General features: G+C 48.5%; 1 protein-coding gene across 9 annotated transcripts in view; it reads right to left on the bottom strand.

The window, feature by feature from the left end:
- The window catches only part of GARRE1 (granule associated Rac and RHOG effector 1), a 98,587-nt gene extending 86,896 nt beyond the window's left edge, over nucleotides 1-11,691 (bottom strand). For 3 of the 9 annotated variants that reach the window (XM_051846736.2, XM_051846737.2, XM_070063225.1), the window contains exon 1: nucleotides 11,473-11,543. The gene's annotated coding sequence lies outside the window, so the exon portion shown is untranslated. Of the gene's footprint in view, nucleotides 1-9,333; nucleotides 9,431-10,357; nucleotides 10,629-11,472 lie in introns of those variants that run through there. The other 6 variants (XM_051846733.2, XM_051846738.2, XM_051846734.2 and 3 more) reach the window with 5 other exon arrangements.
- Between the last annotated feature and the right edge of the window lie 391 nt (nucleotides 11,692-12,082).

The following is a 12,082-nucleotide window of genomic DNA, read 5'->3' as shown; positions in this document are numbered from 1 at the left end:
TGACATGTGACACAGGCATCTTAACCAGTTTCTTCTTCTTCTTCTTCTTCTTCTTCTTCTTCTTCTTCTTCTTTTTTTTTTTTTTTTAAGATTTATTTATTTATTTGGAAGTCAGAGTTATATAGAGAGAGGAAGAGACAAAGACAGAGATCTTCGATCTGCTGGTTCACTCCCTAAAAGGCCACAACAGCCGGAGCTGGGCTGGTCCAAAGCCAGGACCCAGGAACCTCTCTCTGGTCTCCCACCTGGGTGCAAGGGCCTAAGCACTTGGGCCATCTTCTGCTGCTTTCCCAGGCACATTAGCAGGGAGCTAGAGCAGCTGGGACTCAAACCAGTGCCCATGTGGGGTGCCAATGTCACAGGTGGCAGTTTTACTGGCTACAGCACAATGCCGGCCCCTTAACTAGTTTCTTAAATGCCCTTCCATTGCAATTCTTCACCTGGTCTATCATTAGCAAAAACAATCCTCCACCCCAACCCCAGCCAATACCTCACAGTTACAGCAACTTTCATAAATACAACTTAACTTCTTACAGCTTTGGCCCCAACTCCCTAAGTCCAGCCAACAAACTAAAAGTGATGCTCTGTGTGCCTACCATTCCCTCTTCCTTCAGCCCTAAGCTAGAAGAACAGCATGCACACAGTTGAGGAGGATCCACCAAGTTACATTACAAAGTACAGGACAAAGTTACTCAGGCACAAGGATGTGGTACATTCGCTCTCACATTAAGGCATGGGGGTGCAGCTGGCACTATGGCGCAGCAGGTTAAAGCCCCAGTCTGCAGTGCCAGCATCCCATATGGGTGCTGGTTTGAGTCCCGGCTGCTCCACTTCTAATCCACCTGTCTGCTAATGTGCCCAGGAAAGCAGTGGAAGATGACCGAAGTGCTTGGGCCCCTGCACCCACGTAGGATACCCAGAAGAAGCTCCTGGCCTCGGATGCGCTAGCTCCGGCCGTTGCAACCATTTGGGAAGTGAACCAGTGAATGGAAGATCTCTCTCTCACTGCCTCTCTCTAACTCTGCCTTTCAAATACATACATAAATCTTAAACACACACACACACACACACACACACACAGGGAGCAGGACAGGTCTTTGAGTGCTGATGAGAGGGATCAGGTTTACTTCTCCCTGTGTAGGACACCAGAGTCCGCAGCACCATTTTTAAGATTTATTTATTTATTTGAGAGGTAGAGTTACAGAGAGAGAGGGAGAGAGAGAGAGTCAGGGAGATAAGTCTTCCATCCACTGGTTCACTCTCCAAATGGCCACATCAGCTGAGCCGATCTGAAGCCAGGGGCCAGGAGCTTCTTCCAGGTCTCCCACATGGGTGCAGGGGCCATCTTCTGCTGCTTTGGCCAGGCCATAGCAGAGAGCTGGATCAGAAGAGAAGCAGCCGGGACACAAACTGGCACCCATATGGGATGCTGGCACTGGAGGCAGAGGCTTAACCCACTATGCCATAGCGCCTGACCCTGTAGCAACCAAGTTTAGGAATCAAGTCAGCTTTCTTCTACTGCTGTTCCCCTAAGTGTCTGGGACCTGGGAGTTGGGTAGCAGCAGACCCAGATATCCCCAGGTTCCCCAGCCATAGTTACATCTGACCAGAACCTAACCTCAAAGTCATCTTTAATAAGAAAATAAGGGGCCAGTGCTATGGCGCAGGAGGCTAAGCCTCTGCCTGCAGTGCCTGCATCCCATATGGGCACCAGTTCAAGTCCCAGCTGCTCCTTTTCTGATCCAGCTCTCTGCTACGGTCTGGGAAAACAGTGGAAGATGGCCCAAGTGCTTGGGCACTTGCACCTGCATGGGACACTCGGAAGAAACTCCTGGCTCCTGCCTTCAGATCAGCCCAGCTCCAGCTGTTGCGGCAATTTGAGGAGTGAACCAGTGGATGGAAGACCTGTCTAACTCTGCCTAATAAATAAATAAATCTTCAAAAAAAAAAAAAAAAGAAAATTTAAAGTAATATATTCAGAAACCCCCTAATTAAGATTCGCTGCAACTGCCAATTTCGTAAAGCACTCATCTGACACTGGCCCAGACACAAGCAACACAGTCAAAGTAGTTTTTTAAAAAGCAGTATTGTATCTAGGAATGAATCCTAGAGATAGATTCACAGTAAATGTAGATGCCTATATCATGAACACTCACTGCTAGCACTGCCAACAGGCATCAACCTGGGAATGACCCACATGCAGTGTATTAAAGGGTCTGTTACATTACACAAGAACCCCTCACAGCCACTTCAAAGGTCAAGGCAGAACCACCGCATCTAAGATGCCACTGTTTATAAATCGTCTACAAACCATATTATTTTATGTATGTTAGGAAATCTGCCACGTAATGACAACATGCCATGTCATAACATACTTTAATTGCAGACCCCCTTCAAAGCTCGTTTGTTTTTCTGATTCTTCTGCCTCAGGCTGTCTGGGATACAGCACCCTTGGAGCCAGTCCTTTTGTGCTTCCCCCCCTCATTTTACTAGAAGTTATTCATATTTAAGGTTCACCGTTTCAGTGAAACTACTATCTTGAGCCACCTTAGCTTCCACGGAGCCTCCCCTGAGCGCCTGTGGCCTCTGTTGTCAATACTTGTCATTAGCTTGTGTATGTTCCCACTCCAAACAAACTAGAAGCACCAAAGACAGAGGCTGCACACATCTTCACATTTGTTGTAGTGCACGGTGCTGGGCCACAGCACCACCGACAGCAAAAAACACACACCTAAAAAAGAAAAACAAACAACAACAAAAAACCCATACACCTGTCAGCAATTGTTCTAAGGGATGTACAAATACTAACTCAGGAGAGTCTCACCATCACCACAGGAGGTAGGTGTTATTACCTCCCCCGTGGTCAAATTAGATAAACTGAGGAAAGCCATAGTTACGCGTGACTTAAGAGTGGCTAGTAAGCAGCAGAGTCAAGTCTTGAATATCGAGTCCCAGCTGCTCCACTCAATCTCTTTCTCCCTGTCTCTCTGTAACTCTGCCTTTCAAATAAATGAATCTATTAAAAAAAAAAAAAAAAAGGACTTGAACACAGGTCTCTGAGAGCCATTCTCTTTCTACCTGACGGACTGCCTTGTACACCACAGACAATGATTTTTAAATTCATTAATTTTAAGACTGAGAACACAATACGTATACATAAGAGAAAAAAAATCATGCCCTACAAAACGGTATTTAAGTAAAATCTAAGTCCATCCAACAGCCTGGTTTTCTGAAGCTTCATCCCAAAGCCAACCACTGTTTTTTCTTTTTTTTCTATCATCCTGGAAATTTTGCATGTACTTAGGAACTGATCACATATCTATCTATTTATTTATTTATTTTGCAGAGTTATGGAGAAAAAAAGACAGAGATAGGTCTTCCATCAGCTCTGGTTTATTCCCTAGATGGCTGCAACTGCCAGGTGGGCTTCCTGAAGCCAGAAGCCAGGTGCTTCATCTAGTTTCCCACATGGGTGGCAGGTGCCCATACAGTTGGACCATCTTCTGTTGCTTTTCCCAGGCCATCAATAGGGAGCTGGACTGGAAGTGGAGCAGCCAGGACATGAATGGGTACCCACACAAGATGTCCTCATTGCAGGGAGTGACTTTACCTGCTGGGCCCACGGTGCTGGCCCAAGTTTTCTTTTTTTGTATAAAAAAAAAAAAAAAGTAACCACATATACATACTGTTCTGCATTTTGTTTTTTCCACTGAATAATTTCTCTGAGTTTGATTCATATCTACAACTATATTGTTTTTATTAACTTTTGTAACATTTTAACCCAAGATGGTTGCATTAGTCAGAGGTCATTGGTAGGCCTGGCCTTCATCAGGATCACTGAAAGCTTTCCTACATACAAAAGATAGTGAGGGTTGCTTTACATGGTATGCAGGCTGAAACATGTCACTTGTGTTAAGTACCTACATCATAGAACTGCTGTGAAGACTAAACAAAGTAATATACAGAAGGCATTTAGAAGCAAACCTGGTCAGCACAGTAGGACCTGAAGCATCGTCACTGCCCAATAAATCAGATAATGTTACTTCTTTAGAGCTGGGCTGGGAGCCGGCAGTGTGGCGGAGCAGGTAAAGCCGCAGCCTGCTGCAACGGCATCCCATATAGGCGCCGGCTGGAGTCCCGGCTGCTCTACTTCTGATCCAGCTCCCTGCTAATGCACCTGGGAAAGCAGCAGAAGATGGACTAACTGCCTGGGCCCCTGCACCCACATAGGAGACCCAGATGAAGCTCCTGGCTTCAGCCTGGCCCAGCCCTGGTTGTTGTGGCCATCTGGGGAATGAACCAGCAGACAGGTCATTCTCTCTCTCCCTCTAACACTGTAGCTCTTTCAAATAAATAAATAGAGCTGGCCGGCGCCGCGGCTCACTAGGCTAATCCGCCGCCTTGCAGCGCTGGCACACCGGGTTCTAGTCCCAGTTGGGGCGCCGGATTCTGTCCAGGTTGCCCCTCTTCCAGGCCAGCTCTCTGCTGTGGCCAGGGAGTGCAGTGGAGGATGGCCCAAGTGCTCGGGCCCTGCACCCCATGGGAGACCAGGAGAAGCACCTGGCTCCTGGCTTCGGATCAGCGCGGTGCGCCGGCTGCAGTGCGCCAGCCGCGGCGGCCATTGGAGGGTGAACCAACGGCAAAGGAAGACCTTTCTGTCTCTCTCTCTCTCTCTCACTGTCCACTCTGCCTGTCAAAAAATAAATAAATAAATAAATAAAAATAAAAATAAATAGAGCTGGCCTGGGGCCTGTGCTGTGGCACAGTGGGTAAAGCCACCATCTGCAATGCCAGCGTCCTACACGGGCGCCCATCCGAGTCCTAGCTGCTCCACTTCTCATCTAGCTGCCTGGGAAAAGCTGCGGAGCTTGTCTCAAGTCCTTGGGCCCCTGCACGCATGTGGGAGACCCAGAAGAATCTCCTGGCTCTGGCCTGGCCTAGCCCCGGTCCTTGTGGCCACTTGGGGAATGAACCAACAGATGGAAGACCTCTCTGTCTCTCCTCCTCTCTTTGTAACTCTTTCAAAAAAAAAAAAAAAAAAAAAGAGCTGGCCTACTTTCTTCTCCAATCTCATTTCCCTCTATTCCCTATTCATAGCTGTATACTCTTTACGCTAAATCTCCTACAGCTCAAATATCTCGTGCTTGCTCACCTCTATGCCTTTGTACAGCTACATGTCATGAGCTCATAGCAAGAGTCTCGGGTGATTGCTGCTGTCATAAATAAGAGTGCCAATTGTTAAATCAACAACAGGAGTCACTGGGTTCATGCTCCCCACGTAGGATCTCTGTCCTTAATGTGTTTTACTATGAAACTTAAAAACAACACTACTAGTCAAACAATGCCCTATACTTTGTGCGGTTGTGTGAGTGCAGCCTGTTGAAATCCTTGCTTAGTGTATACTAAGTTGATCTTCTGTATATGAAGGTGATTGAAAATGAAACTCGATGAAGGGCGGGATGGGAGAGGGAGTAGGAGATGGGAGGGCCGTGGGAGGGTGGGAGGGACGGAGGTTGGGGGGGGAGCCACAACAATACAAAAGTTGCACTTTGTAAATTCACATTTATTAAATTAAAAAAAAGAACTTATGGGGGGAAGCCACTGTAATTCATAAACTGTACTTTGGAAATTTGTATTTATTAAATAAAAGTTAAAAAAAAAAAACAACTACATGTCATACTCCTGCCTAAGAGTCCTCACCCCTAACTGTGGTCCTGGACTAATTCTTCCCCACAGTACTCAAGAACTGCCTTCCCCAGGAAGCATTCCCTAAAAACTGCAGGCTGGATGCCTCAGCTGAGCAGTGAGAAGAGGCTATCTGGCGTTCCTTACCACAGTGTGGACACCAGCTCTGCCAGTACAGCAAGGAACAAGCAGGTTCACAAGGACTGACTTAAGTTCTTTAAGTTCAAGAGGACTGATGTACTACCTAGAAGGTCAGTTACTAAGTTTACAAACACCAATGAGAGCCACCACTTGCTGAGCACTCACCAGGTGCCAGGCAGCAGTGCTCAAAGCTGCAGCAGCACTGATTGAAAGGTGCTATTATTACCCCCATTCCACAGATGGGAATATGAACGGAGTAAGCTAGCACCCCAGGACCAGAATCTGACCCAAGCAGTTTGGATGCAGAGCTCTTAACCATTCACATTCTCTCCTTGGCAAGAAAGTTCCACGTGAAATCATGTCCTAAGCAGAAGGTATTAGGGAGACAGAAGCTAAGCCAGGGACAGACCCTTACAGGTAGAGTAATCAACAGGGACACATCCATTCATTCCTTGGACCCGCTCCACTCCGGAGCTCCAGACACACCACATAATTCCTCTCCTGGACACCACAGTTCAGTTTCCACAATCATCCCTACTCTCCCCTAGAAACGCAAGTCTTTCTTCCGAGGATACAAAATTAAGTTTAAGCTTTCTGGCCACAAACACATTCCAATCATGCTTTCCCAGGGTTAGAGCTGGGTCAATTTGGTTGAATTTCAAGTTTTCCCTAAAATTCTTTAAACTACATTTATAAAATGTCTCTTGGCTTATATGTTTCCTATAGATGGCAGATCTGTGTAATATTTATTTTGGTACCATTCTCGGATGGTCATTCATTCATTCAACAAATACTTAAGCATTTCCAGAACACTGCATTCCAGGCCTTGGAGATAAACACAGTGAACCAGATTGGAAAGAGCTCTGAGACCTGGCAGAGTTCATTCAGTATCTCTCCTTCCAGGTACTTATACATTATGGCAGCTCCTTGTTTGACTTTCCCTTCTAAGGTATACCTTTCAGCTCTATATTCTGATCTCCCAAGAAAGCAAGTGGATTGTATTATATGTACTGCAAAAATGTGAGCTGACTAAATTCACTGCATCTCCTCTTGCTCATTCACATTAGGACCAATAATGTCTTCAAAGTCCCTTAGAAAAAAGGTACAACAGGGGCCTGTGGTGCCAGCATCCTATATAGGCACCAGTTTGAGTCCCTGCTGCTCCATTTTTTTTTTTTTTAAGATTTCTTAATTTATTTGAGTTACACATAGAGAAAAGGAGAGGCAGAGAGAGAGAGAGAGAGAGAGAGAGAGGTCTTTCATCCACTTGTTCACTCCCCAGATGGCTGCAACAGCTGGAGCTGCACCGATCTGAAGCCAGGAGCCAGGAGCTTCTTCCCGGTCTCCCATGTGGGTGCAGGGGCCCAAGGACTTGGGCCATCTACTACTGCTTTCTCAAGCCATAGCGGAGAGCTGGATTGTAAGTGGAACAGTTGGGATTTGAACTGGTGCCCATGTGAGAGGTCGGCACTGTAGGCAGTGGCTTTACCAGCTACGCCACAGCACCGGCCCTGCTGCTCCTCTTCTGTTCTATCTCCCTGCTAATGGCCTGAGAAAACAGTAGAAGATGGTTCCAGTGCTTGGGCCCCTGCACCCACATTGGAGACCCAGAAGAGGCTCCTGGCTCCTGGCTTTGGATCAACCCAGCTCCAGTTGTTGCAGCCATTTGGGGAGTGACACAGCAGATGGAAGATTTTCTCTCTCCCTCCCTCTGTAACTGCCTTCCAAATTAATAAATAAATCTTAAAAAAAAAAAAAAAAAAGAAAAAAGAAAAAGGAGAAAAGGTACAACATCTAATTAAAGATGTAGGGATAAAAAGTAAATGACAAGGGGCAGACCTGCAGCACAGTGGTCTGCTAAGTGCACACTGCTAAGGATGCCTGCATCCCTTATTGAAATCCCTGGGTTCCAGTCCCTGCTCTGCTTCCTGCTAATGTGTACCTCAGATGCACTAATATGCAACAGGTGATGGCTCAAGCAGTTCAGTACCTGTCATCCACACGGAAGACACAGATGGAGTTCCAGGCTACCAGTTTTGACCCAGGCCAGCCCCAGCAGTTGTAAGCATTTACAAAATAAACCAGCAGATCAAAGATCTCTCTTTTCTGTGTGTCTCTCTCTGCCTTTCAAATAAAAAAAAATGAAAAAATTTTAAAGCAAAAGGCCAATCAGGGCTGGTGCAGATTAAGCCACTGCCTGCAATGCCTACATCCCATGAGCATCAGTTCGAGTCCTAGCTGCTCCACTTTCAATCCAGGTCCCTGCTAATGCACCTGGGAAAGCAGGGGAACATGGCCCAAGTACTAGAGTCCCTGTCACCAATGTGGTAGACCTGGATGGAATTCTAGACTCCTGGGTTCCAGCTTGGCTTAGCTCTGATATTGCAGAGTGAACTACGTTGGGGAGTGAACCACGGATGGATGACTGATCTCTCTCTCTTTCTCTGAAACTCTGCCTTTCAAATAAATTTAAAAAAAAAATTTTTTTTAAAGATTTCTTTATTTGAGGCCAGCGTTGTGGCACAGTGGGTAAAACTACCACCTATGATGCTAGCATCTCACACGGGCACCAGCTGGAGTCCCAGCTGCTCCACTTCTGATCCAGCTCCCTGCTAATGCAGAAGATGACCCCAATGCTTGGGCCCCTACACCCACGTGGGAGACTAGATGAAGCTCCTGGCTGGTGGCTTCAGTCTGGCCTAGCCCCAGCCGTTGTGGCCATTAGGGGAGGGAACCAGCTAGAAGATCTGTCTCTCCCTCTCTGTAACTGTGCCTTTCAAATAAATAAAAATAATTTTTAAAAAATATTTATTTATTTGAATGGTAGAGTTAGAGAGAAACAGAGAGTTCTATCTGCTGGTTTACTCCCCAAATGGCCACAACAGCCGGAGCTGGGCTGATCCAGAGCCAGAATCCAGGAGCTTCTTCCAGGTCTCCCATGTGGGTGCAGGGGCCCAAGGACTTGGGCCATCCTCCTCTGCTTTCCCAGGTGCATTAGCAGAGAGCTAGATTGGAAGTGGAGCAGCCAGCACTTGAACCAGTGCCCATGTGGGATGCCAGCACCACAGGCAGCAGATTTACCCGCTACACCACAGCACTGGCCCCAATAAATAAATCTTTAAAAAATAATAATAATAAAGAGCCAGTGCTGTGGCGTAGAGGTAAAGCCACCGCCTGCACCCGCGTAGGAGACCTACAAGCAGCTCCTGGCTCCTGGCTTCGGATCAGCCCAGCTCCAGCCATTGGGGCCATTTGGGGAGTGAACCAGTGAATGGAAGACCTCTCTCTGCCACTCCTTTCAAATAAATAAATAAATAAATCTTTTTTAAAAAATAAGAAAGGCCAACCAAAAACAAGGTTTCTCACAAAAGAATGGCTTACTATTTACAGTCATTTACAAGGGAAATGAGCTAGCACCAACTAGGGGACCCACAGGACGGCGGTTCTAGTACAGAAAAAGACATGCAGAGTGCAACCCCTGAGACTTCAAGCTCTCTGTGAACTTACACTGAGAAAATGTCAAAGTGCTTTTCTCCAACTCCAGAGCAAACAATTCCTTATGCAAACCAACATTCTTTGCCCAGCTGGGAAGGTCCGTTTCTGACTAAAGAACAAGTCATAGGAGTGAAAGAAAGACTATGGATAACCAAGCCTAACCAAACCGTGTGATGCCCCACCTTCCTAGCTCTCAGGTGCTCTTATTTTCCCAAAGACTTGGAAGAGTTACTTGACATTGAGCTCCTGGGGAATGAGGCTTCAGTTTTTCAACAGAATAGTGAGTAAAATTTTCACAGAATCCTGTGCAACGTTCAAAAAGGAGAAAAAAGGATGCTTAAATCATGTTGTCTTCCAAAAAATCCAGAGATAATTTTAGATTGAAAAATCTAGGCTTGCCAAGGGAATCTGAGAACTTTTCTATCTTGGTCTCCAATGCTAACCTACGTATTTGTGTGCAAAAATAGAGGAAGATTAGAATCTCAAATGCCAGACTGAAAAGTTGCCACAACAAACCTGAACTCTTCATATGGAGCTTATTAACCTGCCAGCAAGAAAGCAAATGAAATAGCAGTAAACTAGACTTCTGCTTCAAAAGACAGTAATAATAGGGAAAATAAATTTCTAATATGAAATCATCCCTTGGACATAAAATAATTGAAAAAGAAAAAAACAGAGGCTATTGAGAAAACACTGTGATATTTTCAAGGAATTTGAAAACATCTAAGCATCCACAAAATCTAAATATGAAATTTGTAAGTAGCCCTTTACAAACACATACTCAAACCGTCAGGTCTAAAATATGGTAAAATGCTGATGCTATAGCATATTCAATAAATAAACGACTAGTCATTTTGAAAACATTTCATAGTTTAAACCAAAAATAAATTTTAAGTGGATTAAATGGCTAAAAGTAAAAATAATAATTATAAATAAACCATGAAACGAGAAGAAGTGAACATGGATGGAATTTTCTTATAACAGAATTTCCCGAACAAGTAAACAAAAGAAAAAAAAAACTGTATTTCAATGTTACCTTTCACCCTATTCGTAAATCTATCACGACACAATAATCGGCCAAATCTTGTCAGAACTGCTTATCTGTGACAAATGGGAAGCAACCTAATGTGCATCAGCAGGACTTGGTTAAATCACGGTGCACGATGGTCTACTACGAGGTCCACAAACACGACAACACAAATCTACATTTACTGATGTCACCAAAATGTTCGCAGTGGTCGCTACCGAGCGGCGGGGTGGCAGATGACTGTCATTTTCTCCCCTACACTTTCCGTGCTGTGTCCAAGGGTTTTACGAGAGAACAAATTGCCTTTATAACGGGGGTGAGGGGCGGGGACAAGCTATTTTCTAACCGGGGCCCCCACACGCTGAGGTTTTCCTGGCAAATTTTCTGAGAAGTATAAACAAAATTCTTATCATGCCAGCCAGGCTTGCTTCTTTCCCCGCACGGCGCGGAGCAGGAAGACACACCCCTGCCCCTGCGCTCGCCCCGCGGGCGTGGGTCCCCCATCCTGAGCCCCGGGCCCTCCCCGGGTCCCCGCGGGACCCTCCCCCGCCCCCCACGGCGCCAGCCGGCTCCACGGCCGGCAAATCACATTCCCGGCGGCTCGGCACGACGCGGAAGGTGCTCGCGGCCGGCCGGGCAGCCGCGGGGCGGCGTGAGGGCCGCGTCCCCTTCCAGCCCCGGCGGACCCCGGCCGCCCGCCGCCCACAGGCCGCCGGCCCTCAGCGGACGGCCCAGCGGGCTTCCGGAAGCGGGTGCCGACGCCAACCGACCTCCCGGGCCCTGCGAGCCACAGGGAGCGCCCCCCTCACCGGCGTGACCGGTGCCGACCCGCCCCCGCCCGTCCCGCGTCGGCTGCACAAGCCGCCGCGTCCCCCGTCCCTGGCCCGCACCGGGAGGCCCCTCCGGGCTTCCGTCCGCTCGGCCAGCGCCCGCAGAGCCCGGCGTCCTCCACAGCGAGCGGGCGAGGGGCGGGAGCGCACGGCCCCGCGCCCTGTGGCCCCGAACGGAGCGGCACCCTGAGAGTTCGCCCCGCCGGCAGCCCCAGCCGCTGCCCACCGCCCACAGCCCACCGCCCAACCGCGCCGGCCCGCGCCGGCCCGCGCCCGCTCGCGCCCGTTCCTCACCTGCGACGCGCCGCGGCCCCCAGCGCACCGCCCGGACCGGCTGTGTACACCGGAAGTGACGTCTCCAGGCCGGCCCCGCCCCCGCCCCAGGCGGACGCCCCGGCTGCTGCGGATCCCGAGACGGGAGTGGACACTCCCCTCGCGCGAGCGGGCCTCTGCCCGCGGGCGCTGTGGAGCTGCCTGCGGGATGGCTAGGGCTGAAGCGGGGTGAGGACTGGCGGCCTGAGTCCTCGCGGCCAGCCTTGGCCACCGGGCGTGGGGGGGGGGGGGCGGTCGGCTGCGTCCCCTTGGATTTTTTGGTTCCTGAGCGAATGAGCGCTCGCGAGGTGCCAGGCCCTGACCGGCCGTGGAAGCGCTGGATAGCACTTTCACCCTCATAGGTTTCATTTTTTTCGCATTTCGTATCACGACAATGGAGTGCCAGCAGTGACAAGTGCCAGAAGGGGAAAGTGGAGGAGGGAGGGAGAAAGTACCCTGACCTAGTGGCAGAGGGCGAGCTGGGAATTCCCTGGGCTTGGAGCTGGCACTGAGGTCCGCAAGAGAGGGTTGCAACAAAAAGAAAAAAAAAAAAAGTGCAACGGAAGAAACAGCAGGTGTTCCCGACTGTTCG

Source organism: Oryctolagus cuniculus, chromosome 18 (genome assembly GCF_964237555.1).
Source record: "Oryctolagus cuniculus chromosome 18, mOryCun1.1, whole genome shotgun sequence".
Taxonomy (NCBI): Eukaryota; Metazoa; Chordata; class Mammalia; order Lagomorpha; family Leporidae; genus Oryctolagus; species Oryctolagus cuniculus.
This window is presented reverse-complemented; position numbering and strand designations above follow the sequence as displayed.